At 36.2% G+C, this 16,791-nt stretch overlaps 1 non-coding gene across 1 annotated transcript; it reads left to right on the top strand.

Annotated features, from left to right (window-relative positions):
* Positions 1-14,741: 14,741 nt before the first annotated feature.
* On the top strand, positions 14,742-14,849 carry LOC130953626 (small nucleolar RNA R71). Its single transcript, XR_009075789.1, has one exon. It is a non-coding gene; the product is annotated as a small nucleolar RNA R71 (small nucleolar RNA).
* The last annotated feature ends 1,942 nt before the right edge of the window (positions 14,850-16,791 follow it).

The raw sequence follows: 16,791 nt of genomic DNA, 5'->3' as shown, positions 1-16,791 counted from the left end.
ATTCAACCCCCTTTCTCTTAGTTACTGATAAACCATCATGTATGATTAATCATACCTAGAAAAAATACACCTATTGGAAGGAGAGATTGAAGATTTTTGTGTAAACGGTAGATTACAGACTTTGGAAGATCATCTTGGAAGGTCTTCAATTCCCAACAACCACAAGTGCAGAAGGAGTAGTCTCTCTTAAAGTGGAAGCCAGTTGGACTGAAGAAGACAGAAAGAAGGTGGAGCTCATTGCCAAGGCTATCAACTTGCTCAACTGTGCAATCAGCTTCGAGGGATACCGACGAGTATCACGATGCACAACGGCAAAGGAAATCTAGGACAAACTTCAAGTCACTCATGAAGGAACCACCATTGTAAAGAAGACCAGGATAGAAATGCTGAACAGAGAATATGAAATGTTCTCAATGAAGGAAGGAGAATCAATAGATGAAATGTTTGAAAGATTAAACATAATCATTATTGGCTTGGATGCTATGGGAATCAAGTATCCTAAATCTGTACTTATGAGGAGAGTGTTGAGATGTCTCACAAAAGAGTGGGAAACTAAGGCATTAATAATATCTGAGAGTAATGGTCTTGACTCTATGACATATGATGATTTGAGAGGAAACTTACTGGCTTTTGAAAACACCTATTTGAAAAAAGATTCAAAAAGAAAAGGAATAGCTCTTACATCTATTTCTAATCCTCTAGATGAGGAATCCAGTGATAATTCCTCTGAAAATGAATTTGTGTTGTTTGCCAAAAAATTCAAGAAAATGGTAGAAGCTCAAGGAAAGAAGCAACGGGAACCAGTTCAAGAAAACAAAAGAATGATTTCAGTAAGGTGACATGCTACAACTACAAAGAGACTGGGAATTTCAAATCAAATTCCCCAAGTTGAAAAAGGAAGAGAAGCCAAAAAAGGGAAAGAAAAAGGGACTGATGGCTTCTTGGGAGGACTTGGAAAATAACTCAGAAGACGATGAAGAATCAGAAACTAAGTCCTAACCATGTCTCATGGCAGATCACGTTGAACAGGTATGCCTAGCATCCAAGCGGAAAGATAATATGTTGTACATGGACAATGGATGCTCTAGGCATATGACCAAAAAGGCAACCTTCTTTATTAAGCTTGATGAGTATAATGGGGGGTTTGTCACTTTTGGTGATGATGGTAAAGAGAAAATAGTGGCCACTGGAAAAGTTGGTAAAAGCTTCTCATCTTTTATAAATGATGTTATTCTTGTTGATGGTCTGAAACACAATTTTACTAAGTGTTAGCCAATTATGTGATCTTGGATATGAAGTCATTTTTAGAAAATTGGTGTGCTTAGTTATTTGTGAAAAATCTGGGGATATTTTATTTGAAGCCAAAAGGTGTAAAAATGTATATGGTTTGACTCTTGAGGATTTAAAGGATCAAAATGTAACTTGTTTTACCTCTCTTGAATCTGAAAAATGGCTTTGGCATAAGAAATTAGGTCATGCTAGTATGTACCAAATTTCTAAGCTAGTTAAGAAAAACTTGGTTAGAGGAATTCCAAATATTAAATTTGATAAGGATATTACTTGTGATGCTTGTCAACTAGGCAAACAAGTGAAATCCTCTTTTAAACCAAAAGATGGAATTTCAGCCAAGAGGCCATTAGAAATGTTACACATTGATCTTTTTGGTCCAACAAGAACTCAAAGTTTAGGAGGTAAATACTATGATTTGGTGGTGGTGGATGATTACTCAAGATTCGGTTGGATACATTTTCTTGCTCATAAGAATGATGATTTTTGTGCTTTCTCAACCCTTTACAAAAGAATTCAAAATGAAAAAGATTTGAAAATAGCCCACTTAAGAAGTGATCACGGAAAAGAATTTGAAAACCAAGATTTTGAAAAATTCTGTGATGATTTTGAAAATTGCTCATAACTTTTCATGCCCTAGAACCTGGTGCACGGAATTGTGATCACACTTTTCACAACTCTGGTACAAATAACCAGCAAGTGTACTGGGTCGTCCAAGTAATAAAACCTTACGCGAGTAAGGGTCGATCCTACGGAGATTGTCGGCTTGAAGCAAGCCATGGTCATCCTATAAATCTTAGTCAGGCAAATTCAATTGGTTATGAGTTTTGATAATTGAAAGATAAATAAAACGTAAATTAAAATAAAGATACTTATGTAATTCATTAGTGGAAATTTCAGGCTTCTGAACCTCTGCTTTCCTATTGTCTTCATCAAATCATGCGTGCTCCCTTCCATGGCAAGCTGTATGTTGGTGGATCACCGTTATCAATGGCTACCATCTGTCTTCTCAGTGAAAATGATCTAGGTATAGTTTCTGTACAGCTAATCAACTGTCGGATCTCTCGTCTCGGATGAAAAATACCAGGCACAGCTACCGCATGGCTTATCATCTGTCGGTTCTCACTTGTGTCGGAATAGGATCTCTCTATCCTTTTGCACACTGTCACTGCGCCCAACATTCGTGAGTTTGAAGCTCGTCACAGTTATCCCGTCCCAGATCCTACTCGGAATACCACAGACAAGGTTTATACTTTTCGGATCACGGGAATGCTACCAATTGGTTCTAGCCTCTACCACGAAGGTTCTAATCTCACGGATTCAAATGCTCTGTTGTCAGGAGAGGCAAGTCAAATCCGTGGATCAGAGACCCAAGAGACTATACTCCGGCTGTCGTCCAATGACTACGTTGAACATCATGTAGACCGCTTGTGGTTGTCATGCACGCGGATCTTGGCTAAGCGAGTAACAAAGATAGTGGGTGATTGTCACAGGTCATTGATGATCGGATTTCCTATAGGTAAAGAAATATAAAAATACGATCGCGTTGTAAGTATAGTTTCTAAACCAATACAGAATTCTTTTGTACAAAAGTTTTGTTTGTCACAAGTAACAAACCCCTAAATAAATTGATAACCGAAGTATTTAAACCTTGGGTCATCTTCTCAAGGAATTACAGGGAAGTATGATTTATTATTGGTTATGCAAAGGTGTACTTTGGGGTTTCAAAAAGGTTTGAACAAGTAATTTAATTGACAAGAAATAATAAATTAATAATTAATAAAACACTTGGCAAGGTATGAGAATTAGAAGTCCTATCCTAATTATCCTTATCAATTGTGATGAGGATTGGATTTTTCTCCCACTTGTTAACCTCTAACTATGAAGGTAAGTTAAGTGGATAAATTAAATTGATTCTTCAGGTCCTAGTCTTTCCTTGGGAAAGGCTAGAGTTATTGGACTCGAATTAATACTTGAAGAATTCCAATTTTCAATCAACAATGAGTTTGATAACTCAAGTGTCTCCAATGACTCAACCAAAGCTAAAAGGGAAAAATCTAAATTATTTATATCATAAATAAAGGAAAGCAATCATAAATCTGAAATACCTCAATCTGAATTAATAAAGATATAAATTGTAACATGGAGAAGTTCATAAGCAAATTTGGTAACATAAGTCATTAATAAATAAAAGCATTAAAGTATCTAAAAGTAGAAGAGAAGTCAAAATAAAGGAATATTGAACCTGGTATGAAGAAACAATCCTAATGACTAAAAGAAATCCCAATCCTAAAACCTAAGAGAGAGGAGAGAACCTGTCTCTCTAAAAACTACATCTAAATTATGAAAAGTGAATTATGAGTCATATCCCTTCATTCCTCCACTTTGCAGCCTTTAATCTGTGTTTTCTGAGCTGGAAATAGCCCAGGATTCGCTAGTTGCGAAATCTGCCACGCTGATTTTCGTCACTACGACGCGTCCGCGTGGAGCACATGTTCGCGTTACCTAGCTCTATGAACACTATGGCAAATTATATATCAAATTGAAGCCCCGGACGTTAGCTTTTTAACGCAACTAGAACCGCCTCATTTGTACCTCTGTAGCTCAAGTTATGATCATTTGAATACGAAGAGGTCAGGTTGACAACTTTGGCAATTCCTTCAGTTTCTTGCATTCCTTCCACTTTTGCATGCTTCATTTACATCCTCTAAGCCATTCCTGCCCTGTAATCTCTGAAAACACTTAACACACAGATCACAGAATCTAATGGTAATAAGAGAGGATTAATATTAGCAAATTTAAAGTCCAAAGAAGCATGTTTTCAATCATAGCACAAAATCCGGAAGGAAAAAGTAAAACCACGCAAATAGTATGAATAAGTGGGTAAAGAGTTGATAAAAACCACTAAATTGAGCATAAGATAAACCATGAAATAGAGGTTTATCAACCTCCCCACACTTAAACATTAGCATGTCCTCATGCTAAACTCAAGAGAAACTATAAAGGAGTGAAGAGGAATGATAGAGAGTATGCAATGCAACCTATCTATGTGAATGCAACTGCATGCAAAATGTTTCTACCTACTTGGTTAAAAGTAAATAAGTTCTCGAAGACAAAAAAAAATTCAAATTCCACTAATTCAAATCATATAGTGAAAACAAGTAAACTTGTAAGAAGATAGCTCATGAAAGCAAGGAACATAGAATCAAGCATTGAACCCTCACTGGTAGTGTATGTGCACTCTAATATCTCTAGTGTATAGGGTAATTCACTCTACTATTCTCTAGTCATGCTTTCTAAACTTTGTTCTTCATCTAACCAATCAACAAATATTTAGTATACCAATGCAAACATCATGAGGTCTTTTCAAGGTTGTAATGGGGCTGAGGTAAAGGTAAGGATGTTTATATAAGGCTAAGTGAGCTAACAAAGTGATTCCTTAATTAGTCTAAGATCTCACTTAACATACATACTTTATATAAATTCAAAGTTCTTTTACCTACTTATCCAAATTTTCCCCACTTTTGTATTACATGCTCATGTACCAAATTTAATTCTGAATTTTGTCCCATGTGCATTGATTCTTTTTATTTTGCATTGGGGAAATTTTTGTATCCCCTTATTTAATTACTCAAAATTTTTTTGTTTTTTTATCTATGCACATGGTAAATTAATTTATTTTGATTTCACATGAGCATGCTTCCCAAATTTTTTTGAGATAACTTATTCAATTTAGTTCCCCCTTTTTATTTTATTTTATTTTATTTTATGTGTTTTTTTCATTCCATGTTCCCATAAAATTCCCCATACTTAATTTATACACAATATCTATCTTAAGCTAATCAAGGATTCAACTTGGGATTTTTATTTTGTTTTTCTGCTTAAGGCTAGTAATGTGGTTATAAAATAGAAGAAGGTGTAAAAAGGCTCAAGGGGGCTAACAAAGGTGATTGAAAGGGTAGGCTATTTGGAATAAGTGAGCATAAATAAGTAATGGCCTCAATCATATACAAGCACGTAAATACACTAAATAATGGACATATAGAATGGAACAAAGCAAAGATTGCAATTATAGAGAAGAAAACACGCAAGAATAAAAATTTATGGTTAAATAATGTAACCATATAAATAAGCTCAAAATCTCACAGATTGTCTGTTCTTTGGCTCAAAAACCATGTTCCAGATACAACTTCAAACAAATTTAACACAAAATTTTGATTTTAAATTAGTGAAATTTTTCAAAAATAGGGTCTTTAGAAGAAACTTATTATTTTTCAACTAAGTAGAATATACAAAAAATCAAACAAACATGCAAGCAAATATGCAAATGCAATAATGAACAAACAAAGAAAATAGAGTATTGGTGTTGAAAAGAAGGTAACTAACCCCTGGAAGTCAGTATCGACCTCCCCACACTTAAAAATTGCACCGTCCTCGGTGCATGCTAAGATGTGCAAGTAGATGGGAGTTGTGGTTCCTCAGCTGGTGCTCTTTTTGTTCCTTTCTTTGCTGGTGGTTTGGGAGTAGCTTTCTCTCTACCCTTCTTGGTGGCCATCCTGAAAAGAGAAAAAGAAAGTAACTTTTAAAGCTAAGGGTTAGAGCAAAGAAGAGAACGGGAAATGTGGTAATCAATGCACAGTAAAGAAGAATGACGTTAACACATGGTCATGACTACATGTGAAAAGTCATCAATGGAAATATAGTAAGTGCATGTGATGACAGTTAAATGTAATGTATTTATTGGTATGCCGGCAAAGACATGAGTAGCATAGATCAAGCATTCAATGTCCAAGTTAGATTACCAAGCCTTTCAAACAAACAATATGTTTGTATGGAGAATTATAAATAATTAATAAAATATAAAAAAGATTTTGTGAAAAACAGGCATGAACGTAGGATAACAGAAAAGTAGTGCATGATGCCATACGGGCTTTTTCACAAACACTTAGCATGCATGTTAAATAAGTTATTGAAAGTATTAAATTGAACATGCACGCAACCCTATAAAAAGTAATATATAATTGTCAAACAATTCCTTAATAAACCACAAGCAAAATAATGACCCAAATAAATTTTCAACACCAATTAAAAGAAAAAGAAAGAAGGGAAAGAAAAGATTTAGATTTGGGGAAGAAAAGATAAGATAGTTGGCGGTGATTTGGATAAGTTGTGCGGCGCAGGTGACGCAGACGCGTGGAGCACGCGTTCGCGCGGTTGGCGCAATTTGTAAGTGACGCGGATGCGTGGGCGACGCGTTCGGGTGATGGGGTTTGTGCTTCCAGCACTATTCCAGCCCCACTCCATCAAAACTTGCTGACGTACACCCGTTTATGTCGATTTTACAGGGCCATGCGTTCGTGTGGGTGACGCGGACACGTGGGAGGCATTTTTCCCACATGATGCGGACGCGTCAGTGACGCGGTCGCGTGGGTCAAATTGTGCCAAAGGCACGCCTCCAGCCACACTTCCGCGTGACTCTCTGTTCAATCTTATTTGCTTTCCAACGCACATTCGACGCGGACGTGTCAGCGACGCTGTCGCGTCGTGTGCATTTTTTTCCTTTTTTTTTAAATATGCAAAATGCAGAATGCAATGCTAATATGAATGTTATGCATGATTCCAGGTTCAATCAAAACTCAAAAACAAACAAAACAGACTAAAATTAAAACTGAAAAGGGGACGATCATACCATGGTGGGTTGTCTCCCACCTAGCACTTTTAGTTAAAGTCCTTAAGTTGGACATTTGGTGAGCTCTCTGTCATGGTGGCTTGTGCTTGAACTCATCTTGAAACTTCCACCAATGCTTGGACTTCCAATAAGCTCTATCAATACCAAGTAAATTTCTCAAGCTTTGATGGAGTTCTTCACAAGTTTTGAGCTCCCAAATTTGATCCTCATATATTCCCAGATCCTAAATCTTGTTTCTACACCCGTCTTCAAGTTGATTATCATGATTCCATCCGGGTGGTTCAGCTTTAGAATTCTCACTGAAGTGTCCAAACAACTTCCTAGACCCATTCAATTGAGCTCTACACCAACCTTTGCGTTTAAACTTAAAGCTTCCAACCATAATGAACCTTGCAGAACAATTCTTACCACTGACCATCTTCCTCTTACTCTTAATGTCACAAAGAGCTCTAAGTTGACCATCGGTCTCCAGTAGCCCATATTCAAGTGGAATTAGAAAGCTAAGGGATATGAATTTTATCCACTTGAATGTTGTGAAGGATGATGGCAACTTAGGGGGAGGGGTCTCCAACAACTTTGGCAAGGTAGTTGCAGGCTTTACTCCCTTGTGCTCTTCTCTGACAACTTCCACCTCTTTGCAAGCTTCTTCACTTTCAACCTCTTCTTCTTGGTAGCTTTCTTCCAATTTAATCTCTTCTTCATTACTTACCAAGGGCATGGGAGGCTGTGCTTCTGCTTCTTTAGTCGCCGTCTCTTGATCAACCTCTTCCAAGTCTTCAACCAGGATATGCCTTAGAGGTTGTACACCCTCCTCAGCATCAATTTCAATCGCCTTGGAAGGAGGCTCTATAACCTGACTTTCCCATGGAGGTTCCGCATCTTCTAAGTCTTCAACCACTTCTTCTTCTTTAACGATTATGGCTTCTTCTAATTGTTCCAATACAAAGTCATGCTGCTCATTACCCACCAGAGTTTCTAGCTTCTCCTTCATGCTGCGTTCTTCAGTAGATTCTCCACACGAAGCCATGGGAGTTCCTTGAGTGTCCAGATGTCGGGAGTCTAGTCAGCTTATCGCTTGGCCCAGTTGTTGAATGGTTGCATGGAGTCGATCCATTGTCTCCTTGAAACGATCCTTTGACTCTTGTTGCGCTCGGCTATCATAAGTAGGATCATAATGCTCTTGGATTGATGGATATGGAGATGGTGAATATTAAGGTGGTGGTTCTTGGAAGTAATTGGGTTGGAATTGGGGTGGTTCTATATATGGTTTATATGGTGGTTGGTATGATGGTTGAGGGTTAGGGTCATATGGAGGTGAATGGCGGAAAGGAGCTTGTGAGTATGGTGGTCTAAAGTCATATTGAGGAGGGGGTTCATAGGCATATGGTGGTGGTTGTTGATAATCAAAAGAGTGCTCACCATAGCCATTGCCTTGATATGCATCACAGAATGGTTGTTGATAGTCCATTGGAGGCGGTTGTTGCCATGAGGGTTGATTAAATTCTTGTGACTCCTCCCATCTTTGATTGTCCCGACCTTGATGCATGTTCTCATTGTAATCTCCTCTTCCTGCAACATAATTATGACCAGACTCATAGCCAAAGGGGTGAGAGTTAATAGTAGTAGGAAAAAATAAAAACAAAAACTAACAAAAAGAAAATATTTTGAAAAAGATATGATTTTTGAAAAAAAAAATATAAGATAAGATTTTGAAAAAGATATGATTTTTGAAGAAAAAGATAAGATAAGATTTTGAAAAAGATATAATTTTTGAAAAAAAGATTTGAATTTCGAAAAAATAAGATAAGATAAGATAAAAATTTTAAAATAAAAATCAGAATTTTTTTGAAAAAAATATTTACAATAACCAATAATAAGGCACACGTTTGCAATTATCGGCGACGGCGCCATTTTGACGATCGGATTTACTATCGGTAAAGAAATATAAAAATATGATCGCGTTGTAAGTATAGTTTCTAAACCAATAGAGAATCCTTTCGTACAAAAGTTTTGTTTGTCACAAGTAACAAACCCCTAAATAAATTGATAACCGAAGTATTTAAACATCGGGTCGTCTTCTCAAGGAATTGCAGGGAAGTATGATTTATTATTGGTTATGCAAAGGTGTACTTTGGGGTTTCAAAAAGGTTTGAACAAGTAATTTAATTGACAAGAAAAAATAAATTAATAATTAATAAAACACTTGGCAAGGTATGAGAATTAGAAGTCCTATCCTAGTTGTCCTTATCAATTGTGATGAGGATTGGATTTTTCTCCCACTTGTTAACCTCTAACTAAGAAGGTAAGTTAAGTGGATAAATTAAATTGATTCTTCAGGTCCTAGTCTTTCCTTGGGAAAGGCTAGAGTTATTGGACTCAAATTAATTCTTGAAGAATTCCAATTTTCAATCAACAATGAGTTTGATAACTCAAGTGTCTCCAATGACTCAACCAAAGCCAAAAGGAAAAAATCTAAATTATTTATATCATAAATAAAAGAAAGCAATCATAAATCTGAAATACCTCAATCTGAATTAGTAAAGATATCAATTGTAACATGGAGAAGTTCATAAGCCAATTTGGCAACATAAGTCATTAATAAATAAAAGCATTAAAGTATCTAAAAGTAGAAGAGAAGTCAAAATAAAGGAATATTGAACCTGGTATGAAGAAACAATCCTAATGACTAAAAGAAATCCTAATCCTAAAACCTAAGAGAGAGGAGAGAACCTGTCTCTCTAAAAACTACATCTAAATTATGAAAAGTGAATTATGAGTCATCTCCCTTCATTCCTCCACTTTGCAGCCTTTAATCTGTATTTTCTGGGCTTGAAACTGGGCCAGAAATAGCCCAGAATTCTGCCATGCTGATTTTCGTCACTGCGACGCATCCGCATGGAGCACGCGTTCGCGTCACCTAGATGTATGGCCACTATGACAAATTATATATCAAACCGAAGCCCCAGAAGTTAGCCTTTCAATGCAACTGGAACCGCCCCATTTGGTCTTCTGTAGCTCAAGTTATGATCGTTTGAATGCGAAGAGGTCAGGCTGATAACTTTGTCAATTTCTTCAATTTCTTGCATTCCTTCTACTTTTGCATGTTTCCTTTCCATCCTCTAAGCCATTCCTGCCCTGTAATTTCTGAAAACACTTAACACACATATCACGACATCTAATGGTAATAAGAGATGATTAATATTAGCAAATTTAAAGTCCAAAGAAGCATGTTTTCAATCATAGCACAAAATCCAGAAGGAAAAAGTAAAACCATGCAAATAGTATGAATAAGTGGGTAAAGAGTTGATAAAAACCACTCAATTGAGCACAAGATAAACCATGAAATAGTTTATCAGTCCCCCCTTCATTCTGACTTAACTAAATTAAGTACGAGAGTATATCTTGGAGAAGAAGTTAGCGTGAATTGAAAGAGAAACAATACTACTTGCATTAATTCATGAAGAACAGCAGAGCTCCGCATCTTAATATATGAGGTATAGAAACTCCACCGTTGGAAAATACATAAGAGAAAAAGGTCTAGGCATGGCGGAACGGCCAGCCTCCCAAATGTGAAAAATGGCATAAGATCCCCTGAATACAATAGTAAAAAGTGCTATTTATACTAAACTAGTTACTAAGGATTACAGAAAATAAGTAACTAAGTGCAGATAGTGCAGAAATCCACTTCCGGGGCCCATTTGGTATGTGCTTAGGCTGAGCATTGACCTTTCCACGTGCATAGGCCTTTTCTAGAGTTAAACGCCAGCTTGGATGCCAGTTTGGGCATTTAACTCGAGTTCTGGTGTCAGTTCCGGCGTTTTATGCCAGAAAAAGGTCTCTAGCTGGCGTTTGAATGACAGTTTGGGCCATCAAATCTCAGGAAAATTATAAACTATTATACATTGATGGAAAGCCCAAGATGTTAGCTTTCCATCCCAATTAAGAACGCGCCAATTGGTCTTCTGTAGCTCTAGAAAAATGTGTTTGAGTGTAGAGAGGTCAGAATCCAACAGCATCTGGAGTCCTTTCTCAGCATCTGAATCATATTTTTGCTCAGATCCCTCAACTTCAGCCAGAAAATACCTGAAATTACATAAAAATACACACACTCATAGTAAAGTCCAGAAATGTGATTTTTGTATAAAAACTAATAAAAATATAATAAAAAGTAACCAAAACATACTAAAAGCTACCTAAAAACAATGCCAAAAAGCGTATAAATTATCCGCTCATCACAACACCAAACTTAAATTGTTGCTTCTCCCCAAGCAACCAAAAACAAAATAAGATAAAAAAGAAGAGAAAATACAATAAATTTCAAAAATATCAATGAAGATTACTTTTAATAAGATGAGCGGGACTAGTAGCTTTTTGCCTCTGAATAGTTTTGACATCTCTCTATCCATTGGAGTTCAGAATTGTTGGCCTCTTTAGGAACTCAGCAATATAGATAATGTTATTGACTTTCCTAGTTAAGTTTTTTTTTATTCTTGAACACAGCTACTTTATGAGTCTTGGCCGTGACCCTTAGCATTTTGTTTTCTAGTATTACCACCGGATACATAAATGCCGCGGACACATAACTGGGTGAACCTTTTCAGATTGTGACTCAGCTTTGCTAGAGTCCCCAGTTAGAGGTGCCCAGAGTTCTTAAGCACACTCTTTTGCTTGGGATCATGACTTTTACCACTCAGTCTCAAGCTTTTCATTTGGACCTTCATGACACAAGCACATGGTTAGGGACAGCTTGATTTTGCCGCTTAGGCCAGGATTTTATTCCTTTTGGGCCCTCCTATCCACTGATGCTCAAAGCCTTGGATCCTCTTTACCCTTGCCTTTTAATTTAAAGGGGTACTGGCTTTTTCTGCTTGCTCTTTTTTTTTCCGCAAGCTTTTGCTTTTTACTGCTTTTTCTTGCTTCAAGAATTAGTTTTATGATTTTTTTATATCACCAATAACATGTATCCTTTTTCATTATTCTTTCAAGAGTCAACTTTTCTTAATTCCAATTTCAAACATGCACTATTTAAGCATACATTCAGAAAGCAAGAAGTATTGCCACCACATCAAAATAATTAAACTAATTTCAAGATAAATTTCGAAATTCATGCACTTCTTGTTATTTTGCAAATAAAAACATTTTTCATTTAAGAAAGGTGCGAGATTCATGGAATCATTCATAGCTTTAAGACATAGACTCTAAACACTAATGATCATGTAATAAAGACAAAAAACACAAACAAAACATAAAACATAGGAAACGAAAAACAGAAAAATAAATAATAAGGAAATTAAAGAACGGGTCCACCTTAGTGACGGCGGCTAGTTCTTCCTCTTGAAGATCCTATGGAGTGCTTTAGCTCCTCAATATCTCTTCCTTGCTTTTGTTGCTCCTCCCTCATGGCTCTTTGGTCCTCTCTGATTTCATGGAGGATAATAGAGTGCTCTTGGTGCTCCATCCTTAGTTGCTCCATGTTGGAACTTAAATCTCCTAAAGAGGTGTTGAGTTGCTCCCAATAGCTTTGTGGAGGAAAGTGTATACCTTGAGGTATCTCAGGGATTTCTTGATGAGTAATTTTCTCATGCTCTTGTTGAGGTCTAAAATGCTGCCAGACTGGGCGTTAAACTCTAATTCTGCTATCCTTACTAGCGTTTAACGCCAGCTAGACACCCTTTTCTGGCGTTAAACGCCAGTCTGTCGACTAATTTTGGCGTTTAACGCCTAGAATACTGACAGACTAGGCGTTAAACACCCATTCTGCTATCCTTACTGGTGTTTAACGCCAGCCAGGCACCATTTCCTGGCATTAAATGCCAGTCTGTCTGCCAATTCTGGCGTTTAATGCCCAGAATGCTGCCAGACTGGGCTTTAAATGTCCATTCTGCTATCATTACTGGTGTTTAAACGCCAATAAGCCTGTCCTCTAAGGTGTGCTATTTTTGATTCCGCTTTAATTCTGCAGCTATTTTTGTGACTCCACATGATCATCAACCTAAAGAAAACATAAACTAACAATGGAAAATGAAATGAAAAATTAATTAACATAGACAAATAGGATTGGGATGCCTCCCAATAAGCGCTTCTTTAATGTCAATAGCTTGACAGTAAGCTCTTACAGAGCTTCACAGATACTCAGAGCATGATTGTGGCCTCCCAACACCAAACTTAGAGTTTGAATGTGGGGGCTCTGCTTGACTCTATATGGAGAGAATTGGATGAAACTTTTCATGCTTCTTTTTCATGTTTACAGAAAAAGATCCTTAAGCCTTAAACCCAAGGTAGTCCTCATTCAATTGAAGGACTAACTCTCCTCTGTTTACATCAATCACAGCCCTTTCTGTGGCTAGGAAGGGTCTTCCAAGGATGATGGATTCATCTTCATCCTTCCCAGTGTGTCTAGGATTATGAAGTCTGCAGGGATGTAAAGGCCTTCAACCTTCACTAAGACATCCTCTACAAGTCCATAATCCTATTTCATTGATTTGTCTGTCATCTCTAATGAGATTCTTGCAGCTTATACCTCAAAGATCCTTAGTTTCTCCATTACAGAGAGTGGCATGAGGTTTATACCTGACCCCAGGTCACACCGAGCCCTCTCAAAGATCATGGTGCCTATGGTACAAGGTATTAAGAACCTTCCGGGATCCGGTTTCTTCTGGGGTAATTTCTGCTGCACCAAGGTATTCAGTTCATTGATGAGCAATGGAGGTTCATCCTCCCAAGTCTCATTACCAAATAACTTGGCATTCAGCTTTATGATTGCTCCTAGATACCGAGCAATTTGCTCTTCAGCAATATCTTCATCCTCTTCAGAGGAAGAATACTCATCAGAACTCATGAATGGTAACAGTAAGTTTAGTGGAATCTCTATGGTCTCTATATGAGCCTCAAATTCTATTGGTTACTCATTAGGGAACTCCTTAGTGGTCAGTGGACGTCCATTGAGGTCTTCCTCACTGGAAATCACTGCCTCTTCCTCCTCTATAGGTTCAACCACTTTGGTTATATTGATGGCCTTGCACTCTCTCTTTGGATTTTCTTCTGTATTGCTTGGGAGAGTGCTATGAGGGATTTCAGTAACTCTTTTACTCAACTGACCCACTTGTGCCTCCAAATTTCTGATGGAGGACCTTGTTTCAGTCATGAAACTGAGAATGGTCTTAGATAGATCAAAGACTATGGTTGCTAAGACAAAGAGGCTTTGCTCAGAATTCTCTGTCTGTTGCTGAGAAGATGATGAAAAAGGCTTGCTATTGCCAAACCTGTTTCTCCCACAATTATTATTATTGAAGCCTTGTTGAGGCTTCTGTTGATTCTTCCATGAGAAATTTGGATGATTTCTCCATGAAGGATTATAGGTGTTTCCATAGGATTCTCCCATGTAGTTCACCTCTTCCATTGTAGGATTCTTAGGGTCATAAGCTTCTCCTTCAGAGGAGGCTTCTATAGTACTGCCAGATGCAGCTTGCAATCTAGTCAGATTCTGAGAAATCATATTGACTTGCTGAGTCAATATTTTGTTTTGAGCCAATATGTCATTCAGAGTATCAATCTCAAGAACTCCTTTCTTCTGAGTTATCTCATTATTCATAGGATTTCTTTCAGAAGTGTACATGAACTGGTTATTTGCAACCATCTCAATGAGTTCCTGGGATTCTGCAGGGGTTTTCTTCAGATAAAGAGATCCACCAGCAGAGTGGTCCAATGACATCTTGGACAATTCAGACAGACCATCATAGAATATACATAAGATGGTCCATTCTGAAAGCATGTTAGAAGGACACCTTCTGATAAATTACTTGTATCTTTTCCAAGCTTCATAGAGGTATTCACCTTCTTTCTGTCTGAAGGTTTGGATTTCCACTCTAAGCTTGCTCATCTTTTGAGGTGGAAAGAATTTGGCCAAGAAAGCATTGACTAACTTTTCCCAAGAGTTCAGGCTTTCCCTAGCTTGTGAGTCCAACCATATCCTAGCTCTGTCTCTTACAGCAATGGGGAAAATCATAAGTCTATAGACCTCGGGATCAACCCCATTGGTCTTAACAGTGTCATAGATTTTCAAGAATTCAGCTAAGAACTGATGAGGATCTTCCAATGGAAGTCAATAAAACTTGCAATTATGCTGCATTAGAGAAACTAATTGAGGCTTAAGCTCAAATTTATTTGATCCAATTGCAGGAATTGAGATGCTTCTTCCATAGAAGGTGAAATTTGGTGCAGTAAAGTCACCAAGCATCTTCCTTGCATCTCCACTATTGTTCTCAGGTTCGGTTGCCATGTCTGCCTCTTTTTTGAAATTATCTTTAAGGTCCTCTCCGGAGTGTTGTGCTTTAGCTTCTCTTAGCTTCCTCTTCAGAGTCCTTTCAGGTTCAGTATCAGCTTCAACAAGAATGTCTTTATTCCTATTCCTACTCATATGGAAAAGAAGAGAACAAAGAGAGTAGTGGAATCCTCTATGTCACAGTATAGAGATTCCTTTATGTGTCAGAGGAAAAGAAGAATAGAAGAATTAGGTAGAGAGAAAATTAGAAGAATTCGAACACAGAGAGAGGGAGAAGGTTCGAATTATTAGATGAGTAGAAGAGAAATGTTAGTAAATAAATAAAATAAATAGAAATAGATGAGAGAGAGTATTCAAATTTTAAGAAGAGGGAAAAATATTTTTATTTTTATTTAATTAATTAAGTTAGTTTCAAAAATTTGAAAAAGAAATACAAGAAAATTAAAAACTAAAACAATTAGATAATTAAAAAGATTTTTGAAAAAGTGGTTAGTTATTTTCGAAAATTAGAAGTTGAAAAGAAGTTAGGTGGTTTTGAAAAAGATAAGAAATAGTACTTTTTTTTAAAAATTAAACAAACAAGTCAAGTAGTTAGTTGAAAAAGATTTGAAAATAAATTTTGAAAAGATAAGAAGTTAGAAAAAGATTTTGAAATTAAAATTTAAAAAAATATGATTGAAATTTATTTTGAAAAATAATTGAAAAATAAATTAAAAAGATTTTATTTTTAAAATTAAAGTTGATGACTTGACTAACAAGAAACTAAAAGATATGATTCTAGAATTCAAAGATTGAACCTTTCTTAACAAGAAAGTAATAAACTTAAAATTTTTGAATAAAAACATTAATTGTTAGCAAGGATTTTCGAAAATATGAAATAAAATTAAGAAAAAGATTTTGAAAAATTTGTTTTAAAATTTTCAAAAACATTAAAAGAAAAATGAAAAAGATTTTGAAAAATTTTAAGAATAAAATTTGAAAATCATAAAAAAATGAAAAACAATTGATTTTAAAAAATATTTGAAAAGATAAAGTTTTTAAATTGAAATTTTGACTTGGATAACAAGAAACAACTAAATTTTAAAAATTTTTTGACCAAGTCAACTCAAAATTTCGAAAATTATGAGAAGAATAAGGAAAAGATATTTTTTTACTTTTGAATTTTTAATGAGGAGAGAGAGAAAAACAACAAAATGAAACAAAACATAAAAATTTAAGATCAAAACAAATAATGCATGCAAGAACACCTTGAATGTCAAGATGAACACCAAGAACACTTGAAGATCATGATGAACATCAAGAACATATTTTTGAAAATTTTTAAGAAAAGAAAGACATGCAAGACACCAAACTTAAGAACTTTTGTACTAGGGACACTAACAATTCGAAAATGCACCAGAAAAATAAGAAAAGACACAAAACAAAAAAATTAAAGGTCAAACAAGGAAAATCATCAAGAACAACTTGAAAATCAAAGAAGAACACAATGCATGAATTTTCGAAAATCTAAGAAAAAATTAAAAACATGCAGTTG

This window comes from Arachis stenosperma, chromosome 9 (genome assembly GCF_014773155.1).
Source record: "Arachis stenosperma cultivar V10309 chromosome 9, arast.V10309.gnm1.PFL2, whole genome shotgun sequence".
NCBI lineage: Eukaryota > Viridiplantae > Streptophyta > Magnoliopsida > Fabales > Fabaceae > Arachis > Arachis stenosperma.
This window is presented reverse-complemented; position numbering and strand designations above follow the sequence as displayed.